This window comes from Balaenoptera acutorostrata, chromosome 13 (genome assembly GCF_949987535.1).
Source record: "Balaenoptera acutorostrata chromosome 13, mBalAcu1.1, whole genome shotgun sequence".
Lineage (NCBI taxonomy): Eukaryota > Metazoa > Chordata > Mammalia > Artiodactyla > Balaenopteridae > Balaenoptera > Balaenoptera acutorostrata.
In genome coordinates, this window is record NC_080076.1 from 76,179,652 (window position 1) to 76,198,544 (window position 18,893).

The window sequence follows — 18,893 nt, forward strand, 5'->3', positions numbered from 1 at the left end:
GAGAGTCAATCTTAAAGGTTCTTATGAACCCAGGAGGAAATCAGGCTGCTACCAGATGAAGGGGGTGCAGTCTCTGGCAGTCAAATGTACCAGCCCTTATACTTGGGCTTCCTGAAAACACTTCCTGTGCTTGTCCCTGGGGGAGGGGCCTCAGCCACCCACGTCCAGGCATTTGCATGTAGTCCCTAGAGGGCGTGGAGATCCTGGCTGAAGGACCGTTCAGGGTGGGGCTGCTGAGATGATCAAAGATGGGGCAGGCAGACCCCTCCGGCTTCCAGATCTGGGTCTTTCACAACTTATCTGGGTGGCCACTTATTTATTTATTCAGATCAGGCCCTCCATTTCACTGAATTACATGTGTTTATTTCATGCCTCTGAGCCTTCACTCCATTTCTTTTAAAAGAAGCAGAGAAGGGCAAAATACAATGTCGCAGTTCTGCTTAATCCGGTGCAAGGCTTAAAAACCAGACTTTCCTCAATTTCCTCATTCGTTGAAATGGAGACGACATAAGGAAACCACTAGAACAGTAGCATGCCACGTCATTTAGGTGCTGAAACGTGACACTATTTAAGGACAGCTGCCCCCTGTTAGGCCCTTAAAATACTGAGCACCTGGTTTGTGGTGACCCCGCCATCATTGAACGTTAATTGAGTAAGTTCGTTCCTTAAAGATGCATTTATACATTGCCGCCTACAGATGGCGCCAGAGACCGCGATCCGCGGCCTAGGGCCCAGAGCACTTTCTGGTCTGGCGCACAGGCTGCTGCTGAACCCCAGCACCGGACACATGTCTCAGCCTTCGACCTTCTCACTCTCGCAGGACACACTAATCACGCACACGAGCCCCTCACCTCTCATTCACTCTCTCTCACACGCACTCGCACACTCTCACCTGTACCGTCTCTCTCTGATACATGCTCTAGAAGTTTCTCCCAATATACAGCATTAAGTAGCCCTGGCAGATCCCATGGCCCGGAAGCCTAAAACACGTGCTCTGGCTCCTTGAGAAAACATATGCTGACCCTTTCAGCTGGCGCTTTGCAGGACTTCTCGTGCCCGTCACCCACAGCACCTCCAGGCCATCAGTGGGCCCAGTCCCCGTGACAACCATCCGGCTCCCCGTGGGTTTCCAAGAGGCTCCCACTGAGAAACTGCTTTCAGGTCTTTTGTCTCCTATTGACTGTCTCTCCAAATCTTTATCCTACTTTTAGGGATAATGCTTAAACAGTAAAATATTATTTAATTATTTTACTTAGTTTGCACACTTACGATTCCAAAGCCTGGGGCTGTCAGGAAGGGCTTCTGAGAGATGCGGTCTGAGCTGATGGGAGGCAAGGGGGGAAGCTGCCGAGGAGGAGAGGTAACAGGAGTTACAACCACTTCTTTATGGGCACTTTCTGTTTGTCAGATGTTTTCTCGGACTGTTACTGCTTCTCTAATCAGAGTATTACTGAGAAGGAAATGAAATCAGAGGTTTGAGGGTGGGGACTTAAGAGGAGATAGAAGAGCTGGGGCTGGAACCAGTCTCGCTGTCCAGCCGGGTACTCTTAACTTCTGGGCGTCCTCCTTTTCTGAGGCCTCTGCATCCTCAGAGGCCTATGGGGTGCCAGGAGATCCACTGCTAATGTTATAAAAGGAGATGAGGCCAAGATCCATCTCCAGGAAAATCCATGAAGGTCACTAGACCTGGGCTGCCCAGTACTGTAGCCACCAGCCCCATGTGGCCGCTGAGCACCTGAAATGTGTCTTATCTGAATTGAGATGTGCAGTGAGTGTAAAATGCTTCAAAACTGATTTTGAAGACGTTATAAGAAAAGTGATTTCAACTATTTCATTTTGAGATCTTTTAAACATTGATGACTCATTGAAATAACATTTTGCCAAATAAAATTATTTTGACTTGGTTCCTTTCGCTCTAGTTTAATGTGGCTACTAGAAAATTTATAATTAGATATGTGGGTTACATTCTCCTGGACATCCTGGTCTAGACTCAGAGACCCTCCAACTTCCGCCAGCTGGTCCGACTCGGCTGTGGCTCAGATCCCCAGCAGCAGCTGAGAGGTTGAATCAGTCAACGGGGGAAACTCGGTTCACCATGTGCTAGAGGACTCCAACCAGGATCTGATTAAGGAAAAAGAGCATCATCTCTCCAGCCTGGGTGCTGAAACCTAGTCCTGCCCACAGCTCCTGGAGCAGAGGGCCCAAGGGTCCCTAAGTGTACACACTAGGTCTGGGATTGAGCTGGCCTCGGCATCACTTGCTGTATTAATAAATTACTCCATTCCCCAAACTTTGTTCTGTCATATTTGCCTTTTGTAGAAAACTGAGAAGCAAAAAAGAAATTACATAAGATTGGACTTGCCTCTCTACTAGATCCTCCTCTGGCCTCCAACTCCTTCTGAAGGTGATTCAGCTCTTGAGTGAGACCCACCTACAAGGGGCTTTTCATTTTTTAAATTTTTTAGAAGATTCTTAGTCACACATTTAATGAGACTTGTATAGGACTTGTACAGGGTAAAATCTGCAAAACTTTGCTGAAGGATGTGAAAATTGATTTTTTTATTGAAGTATAGTTAATTTACAATATTAGTTTCAGGTGTACAGCATACTGATTCCATATTTTTACAGATTATACTCCATTAAAAGCTATCTATTCTATACATAATAGTTTGTATTTCTTAATCCCTTAATCCCATACCCTCCTCCCTTCCCTCTCCCCACTGGTAACCACTAGTTTGTTTTCTATATTTTGAGCCTGTTTCTGATTTGCTATATACATTCATTTGTATTATTGTTTAGTTCCACATATAAGTGATATAATACAGTATTTCTTTCTCTGTCTGACTTATTTAACTAAGCATAATAAATACCCTCTAGATCCATCCAATTGTTGCAAATGACAGAATTTCATTCTCTATGGCTGAGTAATATTCCATTGTATGTATATACCATATCTTCTATAAGGGGCTTTTTATACTGAAGGATCTCTTCCCACCCTATTCATACCAGGCCTCTTTAATCTGATTGTATTTTGATTTACTTCTAGCAAAAATGAGATTTTTACTAAAGACAAAGAAGTTACCACAAACATTCTTTATTGAAGTAAATTATCACAAGCATTTTTACTCAACATTTTAAATGAATTGCACTTGCATTAATTAATTACAATTCATTAATATTACTTCATATATATTTGTAAATATGTCATGCTTAATCTGTAAACCACACAATGGTGGGTAAAATTCTCATTTACTCTGACTCATACATTTTTAAGATTAAAACATTCAGCTTTGCTAATTAATATTGACCCTTCACTAATACCTGATGTAAATTCTCACTTCAGCTAAACTATTTAGAATATGTGGGTCCAGTTTGATGGACACACAACGTATTTGCTAAGGAATCACGTGGTACCAAGGGAAGGTGAGATGGGATTTGGCCGTGCTTCATTCCCATCCTATGAGATAGATTCTTCGTCTTGATTTTATTGTCAGTCAATGACTAGAAAGAAGATATTGCAAATTGCCACCTTGTTTTACTGTGCATTAAAATGTAAGAGTGAAGATGTAGCAAAAATCATGAAGCTGATTTGAAATAGTTTTGAGATTCAAAATATGAGGTCATAATGGCAGTTCATAAATTGTACATATTTTAAATATCCATATTACTGAACACTCAATGAAGTTTGAGAATTTGTTGTTGTTTTTAGACACTTCCCCACATATTTTGACCTTCTTTCTTCATATATAAAAAAACATGGACAGGTTTTAGTTCTTGAGTGACAGTTGCAGACATATTTAACATTTGATTAATGAAGTAATCATAAAAGGCTCCAGCCATCTCACAGCTACCCGCTAGGTGGCGCTATGTCAAAGTCTATGAAAGGATTTGGCTCTTCCCTGTTCTGATCCAGGTTTCCTGCCTCCTAGATTCTACTTTCTGAAATGCTCACCAGAAAGCAAGGACCCATCTGATCCTGTGACGGCTCAGTTTTGTAGACATTTCTGTCTCTTGATAAATAGGATATCCTGACTATCTGCTCCTCACAAGATTATTAAAAATTACAGCAGTTTAAATTCGTAGGTAAATGTTCAGCCTTCCTTCTTCCTGGAGACCTTTCACCCTGAGTGACATGGCAAAACTCTGCTGCACCCAATGCCTGGATCAGCTGTTCCTTCTTCTAGGAACCGTGCCTTTTGTCCCAAGACAAAACATTGCTTTATGTTGCTCTCCCAGGACAATTTATAAACATTTCTAATAGAATCTGTTACCATTTTTATCTGGATTGGTGTGGTCTTAAAAATTCTTTAATGAGACAAACTTAGTAGAAAGCTGAGTCTGTGGCCTTGATTTTGGATATGAAATACAAAGATATCCAGCAAAAAGTAGACAACAAACAATTACCGTTGGATTGATAGACAATTGTATGTAATAATTTGAAATCGATCTGACTTCCTTTATATTTTCTCCTGATTTTCATCCTCCCCACACTCTCCTGGTCCTCTAGGTGTCATCTAAAACAATAAAAGAACTCAGCTGGCCTCCTACCTCCAGACCCTGAGTAAGGAACCCAGGTTAGCCAGAACAGACTTCTGACTTACAGAACTGTGTGATAATAAATGGCTATTGTGAAAGAGAAAAACAAATATCATATATTAACACATACATGTGGAATCTAGAAAAATGGTTCAGATGAACCGGTTTGCAAGGCAGAAATAGAGACACAGATGTAGGAACAAACGTACGGACACCAAGGGGGGAAAGCGGGGGTGGTGGTGGGGAGATGAACTGGGAGATTGGGATTGACATATATACACTAATATGTATAAAATAGGTAACTAATAAGAACCTGCTGTATAAAAGATAAATAAATAAATAATCTCCTATTAAAAAATGGCTATTGTTTTAAGCTGAAAACAAAATTTGTGAATTAATAATGTAATTTTATTCATTGATTAAGTGGGTGGTATTTATCCACTCATATTTATTTTATAACCCAGACAGACGTACTGTACGTTACTTTGTCCATTGTTTAATTCATTGAAGACGCCTGGAGAAGACAAGGCTTGTTTTCAAAGCTTGACCATGGTGTAAAAAATTAATAAAGGGAAACCTCAGTTAAATAGAGTTGGGAGACCAGAGGGGGAGCTCTCGTGCCCTGTGACCATAGCAGAGCCCAACAGGAAGAAGAAAGACTCCTCTTCTTTCCTGGCAAGACTCAGCCAGTGAAAAGCCGTGAACTCTTGACTAGAGCCCTCCCAACTTCTTTGTCCCCTCTATAAAAGCATTCTCCTTCCCTTGCCGCTTGGGGACTTACACAAAGCTCACCATGGTGGCTGACCCCTGAACTGCAATTCTCTGCTGACCCCGAATAAACTTGTCTTTGCTGAAGAAATATCTGGTAGTCTATCTGTTTCAAGTCAACACTTTCAGAATATATAAATGCCAAGGTTTTCTGATTTAGAAAGTACCCATTTTGGCCAATTAGTTTCTATTTATTGTCTCCTCTGAGGCTCATTTTAAAAAATCTGATTTTTTTTTCTAAAGACGAGTTTATCTTTAAAACACATGTGGGGTTTTATTGTACCTAGAGATTTTACTGTGGGATGGACTTTTTAAAACTGCAATAATAAACAAGTGCAGAGTTTTAAAAAATCATGAAACTGTAGCAAGCAAACTTGACTGTACATCATACAAAGAATAAAACAAAGGAAACTGATATGAGTTGTGGTACAACAATGAGAAAGGGCAATATTAAGATTATATATGAATTATTTGTGATTTCCTGAGAAGTAAAGACCACACTTATCATTATTCTTGTGTATTTTCAAACATTTCCAAACTTGAAATGAACAAAAGAAAGCAAGTACAAAACACATAAGATGCCAACATTGAGAAACAGTGGTTACATTTGACTTTTAGGTTCATTCTACCATATATATTTCCCAGTCTCTGTGGGAGAGTGGAAGCCTAACTTTGATGGGCACTAAATACCACACACAGATGTCCTAATCACAGAGAAAAACCATTGCAAACTCAGGAATAACTCAATGCTCTGGAAGCACCCCATAGATCAACCCCACCTCAGCATTGAGAAACTCTCCTGCCTTTTGTTTCAGTGAAGCTGAGCCCAGACTGAGTCCTGGTCTTTTCTCCCTTATTACAGTAGTCTTCAATATCATCTTCCTTCCCTATTTAACTCTCTTGGGTGCAATTTTTAAAAATAATTAAGTAAGTAAGTAAGTTATTTATTTATTTATTTATTTTTGGCTGCACTGGGTCTTCGTTGCTGTGCCTGGGCTTTCTCTAATTGTGGAGAGCAGGGGCTACTCTTCCTTGCGGTGCACAGGCTTCTCATTGCGGCGGCTTCTCTCCTTGCGGAGCACAGGCTTCTAGGCACGCGGGCTTCAGCAGTTGGGGCACGCGGGCTCAGTAGTTGTGGCGCACGGGCCTAGTTGCTCCGCGGCATGTGAGATCTTCCTGGACCAGGGCTTGAACCCGTGTCCCCTGCATTGGCAGGCGGATTCTTAAACACTGTGCCACCAGGGAAGTCCCTGGGTGCAATTTTTGCTTTGACGAAAGTAAAATGTATTACAGAAGTCTTAAAGCAATATAGATTTTCTTACCCTTTGTTCTTTATGTTATAGTTGTCATATGTAATACCTCAGCATGAATTGAACTTGACCTTCTGAGATTGTGGTGTAATTTTTTCCTTCAAAAGTCATACTTATAGTAAAAGAATTTAAGAGGAGAAAACTAAGCTATCTCATTTATCCAGATGCTACCCCTTCTGTGGCTCTTTCTTTCTTCCTGAAGTTCCAACTTTAGGAACTCTTGTGTCATTTCACTTCAGCCTGAAGAAGTTCCTTTCCCATGATTTTATATCTAGCCACCTGATAACTGACTATTTTGTCTTCTTTCATCTTCATCAGCCTTTGTTTTATTTTCATTTTTGTTTTGCCTTCAATCTTTAAGGATATCTTGGCTACATCAGTATCCTGCGGTGATAGTTTTCTTTCAGTAGTTTAAAGATATTATTCCAATCTCTTCTAGCCTCCGTTTTCAGATGAGAAATCACGTCTCGAAACTGATATTCTTTTACATTTAACTGACTGCCTTCAAGGTATTTCTTCCTCTTTGATTTTTAGCAGGTTGATAAAGATGTGTCAGGTTGAAGGTTTTCTGATTTTATTTGAGATGAATGCCAACCTCGGACACTCCTCAGGTTGTCAGAAATCACGAATTGTCATCGGCTGTATCTACATGCAAGGTCATAGCCACTGGAGAGAGAAAATAATTTAGCAGGTAGACTGAATCCTTGTCCCAATCAGAGGAGGCACCCACATATCCCATTTGCATTTAAGTTGGTTTATGTCTGCTCTTTCCACAGTCAATAAAACCTTTCCCCAGAAATCCTTCTTGAACTCCCAACGTAGGACCTAGGAACTGGGCCTAGATGAGATTTTTCAATACCCAACCTGAAGAAGTGGATTATTTCCTTATTTTCATAAATGAAAGTATAGCCTGGGGTATATATCTTGAACAGACTGTCCAATATATATTTCTGTGATGGAAATGATGTCTATCTGTGCTGCCCAATATGGAGGCAATGAGCTCCATGTGGCTCTTGAGCCCTTGAAATATGACCACATTTCTCCTGCCACATGTAGAAATTCTAACATTTTGAAGATACTGAATTAAAAATCTATTATTTACATTGACTTCACCATTTTCATTTTCCTGGTGTGTTCATTAGAAAATTCAAAATTACATATGTGCCTGGCATTATGTATTTTTTGGTGAGCAGTGATCTAGAGGATGGAAATGTATGCCTCCTTCGACTCCTTAAACTTAACCCCACTCTGGGGCAATGTCCCAGCCAGGCAGAAACTGCAGGTGGAGCTGGAGACCTTGAAAAGTTTGGCTATACTTCCAACTCAGCCCAAAGCCCAAGGATGATTCTAGACTTCCATTCTGACTCGTGCATTTCAGATCTTTCTGGGTTTGGACCTGGTATATATGTCCCTCCTAGCCCGCCCTGGCTGCACCTTCAGTTGTCACCCCATCAGGATCTGGGTGGCTTAGGCACTTCTGGGGTTTTTTGGGGGTTTTTTTGTACTTCTGTTCTTAGCGGCTCTTCCCTCCAATGTTACCAGGCGGGAGGGCAGGCGGACGCACAGGCACTGATGCCGAAGCTGCCACCTCGGGCGGCGGCTGCTGAGCCAGGTACCCTGCTCTTCAGCTTTCCCGCTCTGGTGGCCGGGGACCCATCCTGTACAGTTAGAGCCGGCCGGGGGAGAAGGGGCAGCTGCCCTGCCAAGAAGCTCATCACCCTCAAGGCAAACACCCCCAACCCGCAGACCCTGGGAGATCTGGAAGCACCTATGCAGCCCCAGGTCCTCACGTGTCCTCCGCGCATGCGCCATCCCTCTGGAACCTTTGCGCGTGCCTGTTCCTCATGCGCCCCGCGGGCACGCGCGCCCATTCTTCGCTCACAGGTTCCAGAGCTGCGTCCCAGCAACAGGTCAAACAGTGCGCACTTCGCCTTTGGCCGAGTTGGCAGCTGAAGGAGAGCGCTCGGAGCCCAGCTCTCTGTCCAAGGACCGACCTCACCCAAGTTCTCTAGGGGCAGTTACCTAGGCAGGCCCTGCCCCTCACCCCCGCCCAGGGCACTGGGGGACCAGCACCTCCCAGGAGGGCTCGGCCACCCCCAGCCCGCTCCCCGCGCCCACCGACTTCCCGTGGCCGGCCCGGGTCACCCAGCTGTCCATGGCCCGCTATCCACTCGCAGGCCAGCCCACAAGTGTCCAGTGACTCCGCATCTGCGCTTTGCCACAGAGTCTCTGAGACCACATTACAGCATCCCGCAGACCCTGCGCTCCTTTCTGGGGGTCCTTATCGCCATCTGCAGGCGAGGCCATCGGAAGAAGGCAGTGATGGGTGCTCACAGCTCCACGATGTCCCACAGCTCAGTGTCTGCAGTGGACACAGTCCCTGTCAGTGTGGCGCGGGGGCAGCCAGTGCCGCCCACGACACCCAGGTGTGTTCCGAACAGTAGTCGGTGCACAGAGAAGACGGCATTGAGGGCCCTGGGAGAGAGCGGGAAAGGGATGGCCAAGCAGGAGGAAGTCCCCACAGTCACCGGGAGGAATGACGACCGGAGAAGCGGCCCCGATGGCACCGGGGGCACACGATCTGCATTTAGGCCCCTGGGGGTCTCTTTCTTCGTGCCCAAGCCTGGACCTCTGCAGATACACCTCGACTCCAAGAGGGCAGAAGACAGGTACAAGAAGAAACTCCAGATCTCTTTTATGAGCTCCTGCCGCCAAAGAAACGCCATCACGAGCTCATATAGCTCCACCCGAGGTTTCCCGCCAGTGCAGAGAAGGAGGGGTCCCGCCATACCGCAAGGGCTGCCCCAGAAGTCCTCAAAGAAAGGGAGCGAGGAGGGCCGTCCATCGCCCTCTGCAGCTCCGGTGGTTTCCCAGAGCAAAAGCCAGCCTGACAAGGACGCAGAGGCAACAAGAGGGCAGAAACGGACCTGGAGGAACTGCTCACCCACATCTGACAGTCCCAGGCCCCGAAAACGCAGGATTCCTCTGCTGCTGCACAGGCGAGGCGAGCCTCTGAGGCTGCCCTCACCCCCTGAGCTGGGTTTCCGGGTCACCGCTGAACACCTAGACGCGGAGAAGGAAGCAGCGCTCCGGCGCATCAACAGTGCGCTGAGGTGAGACCCAGGCCATCGGGGGCCTCGGCGCCACGCAGCCTTCCTGTCCCTTCCCCCTGCCTGCCACAGGGGCTGCTTCTCCGCCAGCCGGCCCTCCAGACCCCAGCAGGGATCCACCGCTGGAGAGATGCGGTAGGAAGCAGGACTCCCCAGCCCCAGTGGACATCCCGGCATCCGCTGGAGGGGCCTCCTCTGTGCATCCCTTGTCTGGGAGGCAGCACAGCTCACCCGGCCGCCTCTTCTCCCTGCCGCAGCCTCTTCCAGGCACCTCTTCACACTCACGGCCCTCAGCCCCTCTCACCTTGCTGACCCCCGCTTCCCCCCCCCAGTATCAGGCAGGGCTGGCCTGTGTGCTAGGCCCCCAGACCCCTCCGCCCCTACTCCCTCCCCCGTGCCAGGCATGGCCGGTGCGATCAGAAGCCTGGCTCCTGACTGGCCCGCTCCTGCCGCTGCTGCGGCTTCCCTTCCCTGCTTCAAGTTGAAGCTCATCTCGGGGCCTCCTACGAATGGGGCAGGAGGAGGCCGTTTACAGCCCAAGGCATCCGTCACAGCTGCCGTGGATGCCAGACCTGCCTTCCCTGCAGCTCCCAGCACCTCCCGAATGGAGTCCCGCACACCCGTGTGCGTGGGGTCTCCTGTCTTCACCCCACAGAGCCTCCCTCCCGTCACCAACCCTACTGCCCCCCCCCCAGCCTGCCCATTATGTGTACTGTCAGTTCCAGACCCTCAACCAGCACATCTGCAGGCCTGGCTCCCCAGGCCGCTTCTGACCCTGAGGTCACCCCCATGGACACCCCTCCACCCTCCCAGCCTCTCCTCTTGGGGTCCGCCCCTGGCTCCAATGGGAACCTCTTCTTGTCTACCCAGGCCCTGCAGACGCCCCCCCCAGTGACAGCACACCCTCAGTCACAGTCACCAGAGGCCTGCCTGCACTCAGGTTCTGCGGCCCTGCCCAGACTCTGAGATTTCCTCTTCAGCCTGGAGCCACTACCCAGCCCATCTCTGGGGCCCCTGATGGGCAGCAGCGAGGAACCACCGCCTGTGGCAGCTCTCCCCACCATAGAAAACGGACAGCTCCAGCCTTAGCCTCTGCTCCGGGCCCCCCAGCTTTGGGCAGCCCCACACAAGCATCTTCTGGGAGTTCATCATCCACAAATTCCACCGTGGGCACCCATGCCAGCACCCAGCTGGGTTTTGGGAGTGGAGCGGCTGCCCTAGATCTGAGCTGCATCTTTGCAGCTCTCCGCATCACAGCAGGAACCAGGGGGCCCCCGAGCACCACACACAGCAATGGGGAAAGCGTGGGCCTGAACTCCTGGGGCCCTCCTCACCAGAGCACCCCCATGGTGACCACGGGACCCAGCACTAAGAATAAGCCTGGATTTGGAGGCACTACTGCCCCCATCTTAAGTCACATCTCTGGGGGCGCGCCTACTTCCAGCGGAGGGCCCAGCCCATGCCAGCCAAGGCTGCCTTTAGGGGCATGTCAGTTCCAGCCTCTACTCCTAGTAGCCCCACCTCCGCGGTGGGCACAGCAAGGTGCAGCCTTCCTGTTAGGGCCCCCTCATCACCTGCCCAGGGGACAGAAAACCATTGGACCATCGACCAAGTCATTCTCCTCCAGGTCGGGATTCATTACCTTGAGGTGTAAGAAGAGAAAGTTGGCCTGAGCCAATAATTTTGGGGAGAAGCCATCAGTGTCCACCTCCTCCCAGGCTGGGCCTTGTGTGGACCCTGTTTCCATGTGAAACGGACATCTTAGCCCTAACCTCTGTAATCATGGAGCAAACTGGGCACCCAGAGATACAGCATTCCGTTCCACCCCCGGCCTGCAGTCTTCCCCCCAAAGGTGGGTGGTTTGAGGCTCTTGTCCCATCCCAGCGGTCAGAGTCCTCAGGACAGTAGACAGAGGCCCTAGCCTCGTCTCCTCCAGTCCTGGAACAAGGGGATGCCCCCTGTTGCCTGGAGCTGAGTCCTCCCCTCTCCCTGTTTTCCTTCCAGAACCCTTGTGTTGTGTTCATAACTTATAATAAAGCTTTGTTCTTGTTTATTTGCATAATCCTCACCTGTCTGTGATCTGTAGATCAAGTGCGGAAAAGCACTGGCTTGTATGAGTGGTAACATGGAAAGCCAGACCTGTTTACCGTTTCCTGTGACCCTACTCATGGGTTGTGAAGAGTAGCACAACAAGATGGCTACAAGGGCCCTGTATCAAAAGTGTGTTTTGAATTTAAATGATGCAGTCCAGAATAAAATGGGCCCTGGGGGAGGGGTAAACAGGGAGGATCATCCTTGTCTGTTGTAATTGCTGCTTCTCACCCACCTCTCTGACCTGGAAGGGGCTGGATCATCCCGAGCATACACCAGCCGCCCATACTCTACACGTTTAGTCTTTTCTAATGTAGCAGTTTCTTTGACTTTTTTTGTTTTGCTTTAATAAGTCTTAGGCAAATCACCTACATACACGTCTCACTCAGAGAGTATATGTCCATACAACCTAAAGCAATTTACAGATCCAGTGCAATCCCTATCAAAATTCCAATGACATTTTTTACATAAATAGAAAAACCAATCCTAATATCCGTATGGAACTGCACTAGATTTCAAAAGCCACAGCAATCCTGAGAAAGAAGAACAAAGCTGGAGGCAACACTTTTCCTGATTTCAAATTATCCTACAAAGCTATAGCAATCAAAATGGTATGGTACTGGTATGAAAACAGACACGTACACCAGTGGAACAGAATCAAGAGCCCAGAAATAAACCCACACACATACAGGCAACTAATTGACAGGGATCCAAGAGTACTCAACAGGGAAAAGATAGTCTCTTCAGTAAATGGTGTTGGGAAAACTGGATACCCACATGCAAAACAATGAAACTGGACCCCTATCTTACACCATTTGTACAAATTAACTTGAAATGGATTAAAGACTTCAATGTAAGACCTGAAACTGTAAAACTCCTAGAAGAGACCATAAAGAGAAAGCTCCTTAACATTGGCCTTGGTGATGATTTTTTGGGTATGACAACAAAACCACAAGCAACAAAAACAAAAAGCAACCAATGGGACTACACCAAACTAAAAAGCTTCTGGAGAGCAAAAGAAACAATCAACAAAATGAAAAGGCAACCTAGGAATGGGAAAAAATATTTGCAAACCACATGTATGATAAGAGGTTAATATCCCAAATCTATAAGGAATTCACACAACTCCATAGCAAAAAAAACCCCAAATAATCTGATTCTAAAGTAGGCAAGGCAGGGGACTTCCCTGGTGGTCCAGTGGTTAAGACTCCACGCTTCCACTGCAGGGGGCACGGGTTTGATCCCTGGTCAGGGAACTAAGGTCCCGCATGCCATGCAGTGTGGATTAAAAAATAAAATAAAATAGGCAAAGCAAGACTAGGAAACAACTCAGTGTCCATCAACAGGTGAATGGATAAAGAAAATGTGAGAGAGAGATATATATATAATGGAATTTTATTCAGCCACATAAAAAGAAGGAAATCTGCCATTTGTGACAACACAGATAGACCTTGAGGGCATTATGCTAAGTGCATTAAGTCAGACGGCGAAACACAAATACTTAAGAGATCACTTATATGTGGAATCTTTAAGAAAAAGAAAAAAACCTCACAGATACATAGAACAGACTGGTGGTTGTCAGAGGCGGGAGGTGGGTGAAAAAGCTGAAAGTGGTCAAAAGGTACAAACTTCAAGTTATAAGATAAATAAGTCCTGGGGATATAATGTGTAGTGAAGTGACTATAGCTAACAATATTGTTGTATATTTGAAAGTTACTAAGAGAGTAGATCTTAAAAGCTCTCATCACAAGAAAAAAATAATTTGTAACTATGGGTGGTGATGTATGAAAAGCCATGGAAGAAGCTTAAATGCATATTGCTAGCTTAAAGAAACCAGTCTGAAAAGACTACACACTGGATGATTCCAACCATATGACATTCTGGGAAAGGCAAAACTATGAAAATAAGAGGACATGTGGCCCCAGTGGACATCACTGTCTCTCCTTTCAGGAGACTCCAGATGCTGGAGACCTTCCCTCCTGAGATCCAGGCCTTCATGAAGGACTCCAGCGGCCAGAGCAAGCCTTATGCCATTGACCCTGAAGACTCCATCCATGACTTGAAAGAGAAGATTGAAGAGGCTGGAGGACCTTACATGGAGGATCAGATACTCAGGTTCTGGGGCCAGAAACTGTGGAATCAATAGCTTCTCAGACCTGCACATCAAGGATTGTGACACCATCATGCTCGTTAAGAGAGGCCCCACATCCTCATGAGTGCCAAGATCTGGCTGTTCATTTTGTAGACTTCTATGGTCCTCTCCCCCTGGCTCACCCCTTTCTACCCAGACCACTGTGCTCTTTCTGAAGCATAAATAGAAACAGAATCCTCCCCTGCTTAAAATCGTCCAGTGGTTCCTATTACCTACAGAATCAAGTTCAAGTTCCTTTGCTTGGCATTCAGGGTCCTTGACCATTTAGCTCTTGCTGACCTCTCAGTCTCTCCCCATCACTCTCAAAACACACCAGACGTGGCCAAACACTTGCAATTCCAGAACACTGAATGCTGCTCACAACTCCATGACTTTGAGTCAACTGTCCTTCTCCCCCATTTTGTCATCTTTCAAAGCTCAAACCTCTAAGTTATTAATTCTCAAAAGTATGGACCCCAGACCAGCAGAATCAGCATCATCTGGGAACCTCTTTGAAAAAAAAATTCTCAGCAACTACACCAGAATTACCTTAGTTAGGTTCTCTGGTAGTGGGACTCAGCAATCTGTGTCTTAACAAGCCTTCCAAGTAATTCTGAGCAAATATGGAAGTTCCAGGGAGTTAACACCCCAGGGGGTAAGCCTTGGCCCATTGAAAGACAGGAACCAGTGAGTGCATACTCCCCTCCTCCACCTCTCAGGTGGATAATTTTGAGGCACGTTCCTCAAAAGTTTTTGAGGCATTTGCTCCTTACGCGTTGCTCCTTAGAGAGTCCGCAGTGGGATCAAAGCTCAGCTGCCCACAGTAGTGATCAATTTCATGATATTTCTTGGACTGGTTTTTCCTCCTTCTCAATCCCCCACACCTGTCCCCTGGGATCATTTCCCAAAACAAGTCTCATGCAAATCCTTGTCTCAGGCTCTGCATTTAGAGGAACACAAGCTAAGAGAAAACCCATCTTTATGTATCTTCCTCCTTCCTAAAACCCAGCCCACACCCTTCCTAACCACTAGCTCTTCCCCCACCTCCACAGAAATGTGCCCAACTGGATGGCATTTCTACAAACCAGAAAGCCGATACACAATCGACTTCATGTTCCCTTTTTAAATCTTTTTTTGTTCTTTTTTTGACCACGCTGCAAGGCTTGCAGGATCCTAAATACCAGACCAGGGATTGAACCCCAGTCCCCGGCAGTGAAAGCCCAGAGCCCCAACCACTGGACCACCAGGGAATTCCCCCTTTTTAAAACTTGAAAGCTGCTGAACTCCCAGATATTTCATGAAAATCAGTAATGAAAATGAATCAAAACTAATATGTAAAGTCTATTGAGCAAAGTGGTGGCTACCAGTGGGGAGAAGGAAGGGGGGAGGGGCAAAATAGGAGGAGGGGATTAAGAGGTACAAACTACTGTGTATAAAATAGGTAAGCTACAAGGATATATTGTCCAGCACAGGGAATAGAGCCAATATTTTATAATAACTATTTTTTTCAAAGATTTATTTATTATTTGTTTATTTATTTTACTTATTTTTGGCTGTGTTGGGTCTTAGTTGCGAGATGCAGGATCTTCACTGAAACATGTGGGATCTTTCATTGCAGCGCATGGGCTCTTCATTGTGGTGTGCGCGCTTCTCTCTAGTTGTGGCCTGCAGGCTCCAGGGCTCATGGGCTCAGCAGTTGTGGCGCGCGGGCTTAGTTGCCCTGCAGCCTGTGGGATCTCAGTTCCCCAACCAGGGATCGAACCTGTGTCCCCTGAATTGGAAGCAGATTCTTTACCACTGGATCACCAGGGAAGTCCCTATAATAACTTTAAATGGAGTATATAACCTGTAAAAATATTGAATCACTATGTTGTACACCTGAAACCGATATAGTGTTGTAAATCAACTATACTTCAAAAAAAATGTTTTACACTAAGATGTAAGGTCTGAATGTTTATTGTTTGAATAACTTGTATATTGCCTTGAAGCTCATTATCTGTCATTATAAACATAGGGCAAATGTTTGGAATCTCACTTTATTGTCGACTTTGGTTTGCGAAATTGCCACTGCTCTTTAAACAGTTACAATACAGGACTGTTTAAGGACCAGGCACTACCAACCTCTGAAAATATGGAGACTTTTAGAATTCATGTAATTAAAAAAGTGATTCTTTCTGTTTGGGGTTAGCCAGTTGGAAAATTTAAATTGAAACCTGTCATGATTGAGGGTTTTTTTGTTTTTTGTTTTTCCCCAAAATGGTATTTAAGACAACAGACACCCTCCACCGCACCACTTCCTCCAGCTAACGCCTGTCTTTCTCCTCCCTTTCACGACAAAGTTCTTGAAAGTGTTATCTACACTCCTGGTCTCCATCCTCCTCACCCAACTTACTCTTCAACCCCACCCCTAAAATCTGGCTTCTGCTCCCAGCTCTCCTTTACATTTCACCCACAATGATCACCAGTAGCCTCTTGGGTGCTTCTCAGACCTATATTCCTGAACTTATTGGAAGCATTAGGCAATGTGGACAACTTTTTTAAGCTCTCTGGCTTAAACAGCTACCCTTCTAGCCCTCTCCCTTTCCCATTCCTCCTTGTGTCTTCCTCCCTTTGTTAATAGTACCCTCCATCCGTTACCCAGGTACCCAAGCCAGAGAGCTGATAGCCATCCTGTCTTTTCCCTCACCTCCTACCTGTAGTCACCGAGTCCTGTCCACCCTTCCTCCAAGGTAGACCTAGAATCCCATCCCTTCTCCAGCCCAGTCCAGGTCACCTTCCCTCTCACCTGGACCACAGTACAGTGTCCTGACACGTCTCCCTATATCTACCCCTGCCCCCTGCAATCCATCCTCCCCACAGAAGCAGCCAGACCAATCTTTCCAGAATGGTCATTTCACCTCTGGTCGCTCCTCTGATTTGCCACTGCCCTCAGGACAAAGTCAGCACAGACTCACCTGATATTTGACCCGGTGGATCACTTTCTCTTTCCTAGAACAATGTTTCCACTTGGCTATCAAAACACACTCCTGATTTTTCTTCCACCTCCCTGGCTACTCCTTCTCATTCTTGTTTGCCGGATGCTTGCCTCTCCCCAATCACTTAATACTATTAAGTATTTCAGGGCCCAGTCATTGGTCCTTTTCTTGTCTTACTCTATACTCACTCACTTAGTGATCTCATCCAGCCTTATGGCTTTAAATATGTCTATGCTGGTAATTTGTATCTCAACCCCAGATTTCCTCCCTGAAATCCAGACTCAAATATGCAACTCCCTACCCCATTTGGATCTCACTAGACACTCAAATTCACTTCCAAAACCGAGCTCCTGATCGTCATGCCTACACTGTGCCCTTGCCCAGTCTTTCCCTTCTCAGTTAAGGACAATTGCATCCTTCCAGTTGCTAAGGCCAAAAGCCTTAGAGTGGTCCTTGACTCTAATCTTTCTCTCACATCACACTCTATCCATTGGCAAGACCTGTTTATACTCAAAATATAGCTAGTGAAATGATATGATGTCTGGGATTCACTTCCAAATAATACAGGAGGGGAGATGTGGATGGAGATATCGTTGAAACAAGATTGTCTATAGGCTGGGACTTCCCTGGCAGTCCAGTCGTTAGGACTCTGCGCTTCTACTGCAGGGGGCACGGGTTAGATCCCAAGTTGGGGAACTAAGATCCCGCGTGCCGGGCGGCCAATAAAAATAAAAGTGGGCAGAAGACCTGAAAAAACATTTTTTTTTTCTACTTTATTTATTTATTTATTTATTTATTTTTGGCTGTGTTGGGTCTTCGGTTCATGCGAGGGCTTTCTCTAGTTGCGGCAAGCGGGGGCCACTCTTCATCGCGGTGCGGGGACCGCTCTTCATCGCGGTGCGCGGGCCTTTCACTATCGCGGCCCCTCCCATTGCGGGGCACAGGCTCCAGACGCGCAGGCTCAGTAGTTGTGGCTCACGGGCCCAGCTGCTCCGTGGCATGTGGGATCTTCCCAGACCAGGGCTCGAACCCGTGTCCCCTGCATTAGCAGGCAGATTCTCAACCACTGCGCCACCAGGGAAGCCCCCTGAAAAAACATTTTAAAAACTGTCTACAGGTTGATGATTGTTGAAGATGGGGGATGGTACATGGAGGTTCATTATATTATTCTACTTTTGTTCATGTTTGAAATTTTCCATAATAAGAAAATTGAATCATACCACTTCTCCCTACCTTTCACTGCTACCATTCTGACCCAAGGTGCCACATCTCTTGGCTGGACTGTTGTAGTAGCTTCTTAACTGAATTCCTGCTTCTGCTCGCACCTCCACTCCCCACCCTCTGCTTTTAATCTAATCTTCCCACCAACAGTCAGTGTGATACTGTTAAAATGAAAGTCCAACCATGTCCCTCTTCTGCTTGGAACTCCCCAGTGGCTCCCCATTTCAATCAGAGTAAAAGCCAAAGTCTTAATAGTCTTCAAAATCCTACACAATTTACCCCCCACACTTGTACTCAAACCTCATCCCCTCCCACTCTCCCCCCTTGATCATTCCATTCCAGTCACACTGCTATTCCTCAATCTCACCGGGCATACTGCCGCCACAGGGCCTTTGCACTTGCTGTTCCTTCTCCCATTCTTTTTTTTTTTTTTTTAATATTTATTTTTTCCTTTTTGGCTGAGCCGGGTCTTAGCTGCAGCACACGGGATCTTTCGTAGCAGTGTGTGGACTTCTTAGATGCCGCATACAGACTCTTAGTTGCGGCATGCATGTGGGATCTAGTTCCCTGACCAGGGATCGAACCTGGGCCCCCTGCATTGGGAGAGTGGAGTCTTACCCACTGGACCACCAGGGAAGTCCCACCTTCTCTCATTCTTCCCTCTGACATACATACAGCTCACTCTTTGCCCCCTTCATGTCTTGGCTCAAATGTCTCCTTTTCAGACCTTCCCTAACCACCTTCTTTGAGA